Here is a 7,260-nt window from a genome sequence, read left to right as displayed (position 1 = left end):
GGGTGTTTTTACAATTGTGTTCACTCATAGAGCTCGTTCATGTAAACCCCTGAACATGTATGGTTTAACTTGCACATGTGAAATGTGGGTAATGTCATTTTTCTACCTAAAGATGCGCACACTAAATGATTTAGACAAAAGACACCTGCAAGTGGGCCATGACAGAGAGAGCTGAATCAAAACATGAATGAAAAGGATTTATATGTAAAAAAATAAATAAAAATAAAAATATTTTAAAATGTATGCTTCTTAATTGTATGTGTACATAATAACATGTCTTGAATCAGAGGAGTCAATTTCTCAAAATTTTCTTCTGCATATTATGAAACTGAAATAATTTTTACTGACACCTAGTAACCTGGATCTTCTGTATTTTTGAGATGCTGTGCTACACGTAGTTTAAAACATGGCCCCTCCCATGTAGGGGCACTTGTTCTGTGGAGAATTTTCTGGTTCATTCAAGGACAAGGCAGCTTCTTTATGTGAGTTGCATAATATGTCATAAATTATTGTATGCTACATTTTGCTACACTGCTACATTTCAAATAATGAGAGCTCAGCCAATAATCACTTAAGGATTTCCTTTAAAACTATATTTGTAATAAGCTAGGCGGCAAAACCCATATTTAGACATTTTTTAACAGTCCAACCCAATCTTCACTGATGTGGTTTGTAGTGTTGGGGGTCTTTGCTGTGTGTGAGGATTTTCTGAGGGGTGGAGTTTTCCAGACAGTCCGGTAGCTCCCGCGGGGGGGACTCGCTGGCAGTGGCCGGAGACGAGGCACCAGAGCCGGTGTAAAGTCACTATCTCACAACGCGGGAGGGAAATATGTGCGGGGCGCTTGTATGGTGACACACACACACACACAGACCCGCACAGACAGTCCGTTCCGCCCGGAGAGGCGAGCAGAACCACCGGAGGAGCCCCGAGTCGCGTAGGTAAGAGACAAACCCGAGTTTTGTGGTGTTTTTTTTTTCTTGACCGGAATTGTCGTTATAACACTGAAGAGCCTGGTTTAAACGCGCTGCCAACGGAAAAAACGAGCCGTTGGCGTTTGAATGCTAAAGCAATAGCTCCCTCCAGGACCTGCTTTAATACATATGGTCTTCACCACAGAGCAGGTTAGTGATAAACCACTGGTAAACCTGCTGCATTTTATATCCTCACAATCACACACCTTTAAATTACAGAGGTTTATAACATCACTAAGGTTAAACCTGCTGTCTGAGAGGGGACTCGTGACATGGCATTTTAAACAACCCCCTTTCTGCCGGACTATTGCTCTCCTCTTTTCTCTCATTATTTCCTACTATTCTTTTCCCATTTACTATTTATTTCCCTGCGTTTTTCAGACGTCACACATACACTCTCACCTTTGTGTATTCCTCTTTTCTGTCTTAATTTTTATCTCTTTCTCTCAAACATATATTTCTGTTACTTTTCTGTCTTCATATTTCTCCCGCCCCCTCCCACACACACACACACACACACACACAGAGGAACAATACATGTTGAGCTGTACATGCTTTTGACGCAACAGTGTGAGCGAGAGTAGGAGCTCCTCAGACTGTCCCAACTTTCATGTTTCTCTGGAGTCCAAAGGATACAGTGCTGCCCAACATCATGCCAGCGCCACAGCGTCCCTGATCCATTCTCTCAGTGAGGAAAAGGTAAGAAGCTAAAGCAATTTCATGCAATTTCCATTGGGTTCTTCTGGCTTCACGTTGCCCAGGAATAGGCAGTGTCCAAACTGTGCTTGTGTTTCTGACTGTGCTTCAGCAGACTTTGTATCACAGCTAGAAATTGCTGACTTTGTGCGCAAGAGGGGTGTTAAAATGACTGGAACTTTCCACTTGAGGCAGTAAGCTGTTCTGTAGTGCCTCTTGAACATTGCTGATTGATTGTGCCAGACTGGAAGGAGTCTTAGAACCTGTTTTGTCCAAGATGCTCAGCGGTGAACAATTCGGGCTTATGCTTTTCCATCTTTTCATTTCTTTTGTATTATTTTCTTATATATCCTTCGTCAATTGATCAGTTGTTTCTTTACAGTGCAAGATGCTGGGCAGTACTCATGTGTCCCAGTGTTCAAATTGAGTTTGTTTATGTTTTATTTTGGCTTGGTTATAAAATCCAGTAGTCCTTGTGTTCATTGACATTCAGTTGCAAACAATGGAGAGAGTCTCTTAAGCCAGCTCTTCCATACAAACAAACTTTATTTGTGGGCACATCATGTCCCTTTCTGAGGTCCAGCTACACAGTAAATGTTTAGATGAGGGGGTCATTAGAAGCTTCGGTCGCCAGAGACTATTGTGATCGGAATGTCGGGCAAAGTCTTTAACAGGACACCCCCAGTGTCGGCTTTGTTCTGCGGGGACAATCCCCTGCTGGTTTGTCCAATAGGAATTTAGGGAAACAGTGTTGGCAGTTGGGGGTTGGGGTCAAGTGGCAGAACATTGACATATGTCGCTGACAACTTCTTCATTGAGCTGGAGAGTGTGTTTGTTCCTCGTAAAGGGCTGGAGTAGTTCGCTTGGTGCACTGTGGTTAAAGGTGAGCAGGACCTTTTCAAAGTGAGCATGATCCAAAACACGCGTTTCTGTGATCACACAGGCCGAGACACACTGGCTTTCTGACACAAATATGTGGACAATTAGCCGACGAGGGACTTATCTCAGACTTCTTCTTCTTCTTGTTGCTACGATGTTGCTACAGTAACTTTAGGCAGCAGAAATGCCAACTTCTGACGCTCTTTCGTGTGCTTTACAAATGTACATCATCGCTGCCTAAGGAATAACACGCATCTCCATTTTTGTCGATTTTTAATTTACTACATCGTTTGAACAAAGCAGCGGTTCTTGACGTTGTGTGCAAGTTTATTAATGAATGGAAGAATAGAAATGCTCCAAAATGACTTCTTTTCACTGACATCTATTGAATTTTTTTTCCTTCTCTTATAAAATTACTATTTTGGAGATTGCATTTTTCTTTGGACAGTGACAATATGCAAACTTAATTACTTAGATGATTCCTGATGTTTTTAGGGTCTCTTTTCTTCTAGTCTAATTCCAATTAAACAGAAGCATTAACTCAACCTCAACTTAAACATAAAATTGTTCACTAAAAGCACAAACTTTGTAAATGTACCTTTAAAGGTACCATAGTGGTGTTAAAATACAGCTGTGTTCCCTAAAGGTACATTACATTGTCTTCTCCTGAAGGAGAGGTGAATATTTGTAATGTTTCTTTACTTTGTAAAATAAAAAAAAAACATACACCAAACCTGGAGATGAAATAGGGGGTATGAAATCAACACCGTTTTACAAACTAAAATTATAATAGGATTATTCATTCATTCATTATCTGTAAGCGCTTATCCAGTTCAGGGTCGCGGTGGGTCCAGAGCCTACCTGGAATCATTGGGCACAAGGTGGGAATACACCCTGGAGGGGGCGCCAGTCCTTCACAGTGCAGCACACACACTCACACACTCACACCTACGGACACTTTTGAGTCACCAGTCCACCTACCAACGTGTGTTTTTGGACTGTGGGAGGAAACCGGAGCACCCGGAGGAAACCCACGCGGACACTGGGAGAACACACCACACTCCTCACAGACCATCACCCGGAGCGGGAGTCAAACCCACAACCTCCAGGTCCTTGGAGCTGTGTGACTGTGACACTACCTGCTGTGCCACCGTGCCACCCTCTACATAACCAATAACACCAACTTTCATAATAGAAGCGCAGCAGGTAGTGTCACAGTCACAGCTCCAGGGACCTAGAGGTTGTGGATTCGAGTCCCGCTCCGGGTGACGGTCTATGAGGAGTGTGGTGTGTTCTCCCCATGACAGTGGGGGTTTCCTACGGGTGCTTTCCTCCCACAGTTAAAAAAAAAACATTGGTAGGTGGATTGGTGACTGAAAAGTGTGTGTGTGTGTGATTGAATGTGAGTGTGTGTGGCCCTGTGAAGGGTGGGTTCCCACCTTGCGCCCAGTGATTCCCGGGTGGGCTCCGGACCCATCGCGACCCTGGGCTGGATGTGCGGTTGCAGACAATGAATGAATGAATGAAAATGTGCTCCTAAGGAGCCCACCACAGTGACAGTGTACAGTATTTTTAGTTTGAAAATTCAAAATTTGAGATTATTTTAAACAGCAATAGCAATTCTACACATATTCTAGCGTACATATGTGGATGTGATGAGCTGGCAAAGGGCAGCTGGAAAGCAGCAGGGTTGCACTGTGTAGCTTACTGTACGTTTTATGGATGTACTAATGATCAAGATGCAGTTGATCACTGACTTCTAGAATTTCATAGCTCTAGCTCTACACTAAAGAAGCAAAAATGTCTGAACTGAAAGAAATAATGTACATTGTATTTGCTGAAGCTTTGTTTTATTTTACATTGAATAAATGCCTAAATAATCATTGCATTTTGAAGCTGATTATTATTATTATTATAAACCATAGTCACATGCCTATATTAAAGAGTAGCTGTTGAAATGCTGGGAAATCTATTCCTGTTTGTGCATTATTTATTGTCTCATTGAAAGTAAGCTGTATGTTTTGAATCATGGTTACAGGTGCTCTTCTGAATGCTGACACTCGAGGTCAAGATGTCACGAGGAATGTTTTTTTCCAGTGACCTGAAATGCATACCTCATAAATGTTTGAGTGACACAGGCACCTCTTTTCCTCAGCGATGGGAGTGATTATGGCAGTGTCAGAGCCGTCGTCCGTCACCCACGTAAATCGGGGTCATGTCACCAAGATAGAGGCCCGAAACAGATCAACTGTCTCGTGTCGTAGCCTCTGGCCCAACTAGGCATCACTCACATGTCAACCCAGGGCAGAAAGTATCACGGTCTTAGTGTCATAGCGACCTGCAGCTGCACTTTTTACCTTATCATGGAACTGAAGGGGGAAAGGAATGCTGTCCTGCTAAACCACCGAACATCTGGGAATGTCCTTGGCTTCTTATCTGGAAAGCTTTCCCATTGCCTTATCTGGGAATGAGCAGAAGAGAGGAAACAATGAGCCAGGCTTTTATACACATTCTGTTTTACAGCTCTCTCTCCTCTCTCATGCTCTGTCTTGTTTTATTCTATTCCGATTCTGCAATAGAAACATATCAGAAAGGAGAGGGTTTCGAGGGGCATGGTGATTGGTTGGTGTTGAATTACCTCGCTAATGACCCCTGATAACTGATCTGTCTTAATATCAGGCTGTATTGAATCAATCCTGTTCATTGACTGGTTACTGAAAGAAGATATTAATAGCCCGTTTGTCTCCGAGTACAGAGGGGACCTGAGTAATTAGAATGAATATTGATTTAAATGTTAAGGATGAATTCAGGTAGGCTACAATTCCAATTTCAACAGCTCATTGTGCCCCACAGAGCTGTACAGCAAGATACGGAATGTGGCTATGGCTTTTCTATACTGGAATGTACAAGCAACAGACAGGAAGAAGCAACAGGATGCATTCAAATAAGAAACAAAAGAATAGTGATTTCAGTTTCCTATAATAGTGCACTCTATAGTGAATAATACTGGTGATAGTGAGTAGGGAGTGTTTAGATTTATGGCACGTTAGATGTCCAGACTTGCTTGGGCAGGAACTGTGGGTGTTAATGATTAAATGTTGTACTGTTCAGGGCTTTCAAGAAGCACATGTATAATCACTGAGGAGTCGCATATCAAAAGTCTGGGGTGCTTTTGGGGCAGAGTTTCGGAACCGGAGTCAGGGTATTTACAGAAATCAATCGTCATATTTTATTTTGAGGAATAAAGAGATGTAAATTTATTTGTATACAAGTTCTACTTTTTTTTCAAGAAGCGGGATGCATACATAAAGACAGCCTGGGACTTTTAATTTGTACTGGAATGTTCTGTTTTTACAGAATGCCATAACGTCCAGACGAAGCGGGTGTGCTGACAGACGCAGAGGTGTTGAACGCAGGTCTGTGTGTGCCCTCGCCCCGTTGTCCTGGAGGGCCAAAAAAGATTGCAGAGGAATCGAGTGGGCGCAGCTGCCCATTATAGCGATTAGAGCACAAGAGATGGATGGATAGGGGGGAGATAAAGGGGCAAAAGGAAAGGCAGGAAGGAGGAGAAGAGCAGACTGATGGCGCGGAAAGTGTGTACAGGGGGAATTCTTGGAATTCCTCGCCCATAGCTCCTACACGCCGATCTCTGCTTCTCTGTCTTAATGGGTCACAAATTTGCACACACACACACACAAGTACACACTTAAAGATACACGCATGCCAGTCCACACCCTGCTAATGAGCCAAAGGAGAAATGACCTCAGAAGCATTTTTGGTTTTCCTGTAATCAGCAGATTGTTTAATCAGATCTTTCGCAGCTTTAGAAGCTTCAGAGCTTTGAAAGAATAAAATGTGTAGTACGTGCTGTTTAACAGAATGCTTTTGAATCTAAAGTCTACAGAATCTGCATCTGTAGATTACTGTTGTTTGCCATTAAAGCATATATTATGTGTATATGTAACTACTGTTTTTTGGAATATGAGAGTCATCACTCCTCATGTAAAGTGAGTAATTTACCTACTGTAACAGAGGTTACAATGTGGGCACACACACACACACACACACTCACTCTTTAAACAAATTTATTCTCACTCTTAGTATTGTGTGTAAAATATATGAAGTAGAAATGTTTACTGTCACAACAAACCTAAAGCAGCTTAAGGTATTACTGGAGAGCCAGGCGGCAGAAACACGACTTCAGCTTTAATTTAGTGCCACTTATTACGCTATTGTGATATTCACCAACTTGTGTGAAAGTCCCTGACTTGTCTTACCTTGGTGTTGTTCTGTTGTAATGGAAATGGAAACGGAATCTGCCTTTGGCCTTATGATATTTGCATGTTTTGAGACAATATTGTTACTTTCCTGTTTTCCTTGGTTGAAAAATGACGAGGCTTGCACTTTAGCTTACCAGATCTGTTCTACAAACTATGGTTTTGCATGTGCTTGAAAGATCTTTTTCATTTGATCTGTATTACAGAGTCATTTGTGGCATTAAACACAAGCACATGGCTCAGATTTGACTAATTCAGCCTAGGAGCTGCACTGCCCAGAGCTGCAGTTTAGAAACATTATGAAGTACCAAGCCAACACTTGCTGGTTAATGCCTCTAAATTCATGTTCGCAATGGATTTGTGAGGATATTTGCATGTGAAATTCCTACCTATAGCTTTGTTAATCAGTGGCTATGCTAAAGGCTTCTTCACTGTG

The 7,260-nt window shown here is 42.2% G+C and overlaps 1 protein-coding gene across 2 annotated transcripts in view; it reads left to right on the top strand.

Moving 5' to 3' along the window:
* The first annotated feature begins 490 nt into the window (after positions 1-490).
* Positions 491-7,260, top strand: part of tmem108 (transmembrane protein 108) — a 69,692-nt gene continuing 62,922 nt past the window's right edge. The window contains exons 1-2 of one of the 2 annotated variants that reach the window (XM_066646823.1): positions 1,085-1,122; positions 1,542-1,671. The gene's annotated coding sequence lies outside the window, so the exon portion shown is untranslated. Of the gene's footprint in view, positions 940-1,084; positions 1,123-1,541; positions 1,672-7,260 lie in introns of those variants that run through there. The other variant, XM_066646824.1, reaches the window with a different exon arrangement.

The sequence above is a fragment of the Hoplias malabaricus genome, chromosome 1 (genome assembly GCF_029633855.1).
Source record: "Hoplias malabaricus isolate fHopMal1 chromosome 1, fHopMal1.hap1, whole genome shotgun sequence".
Taxonomy (NCBI): Eukaryota; Metazoa; Chordata; class Actinopteri; order Characiformes; family Erythrinidae; genus Hoplias; species Hoplias malabaricus.
This window is presented reverse-complemented; position numbering and strand designations above follow the sequence as displayed.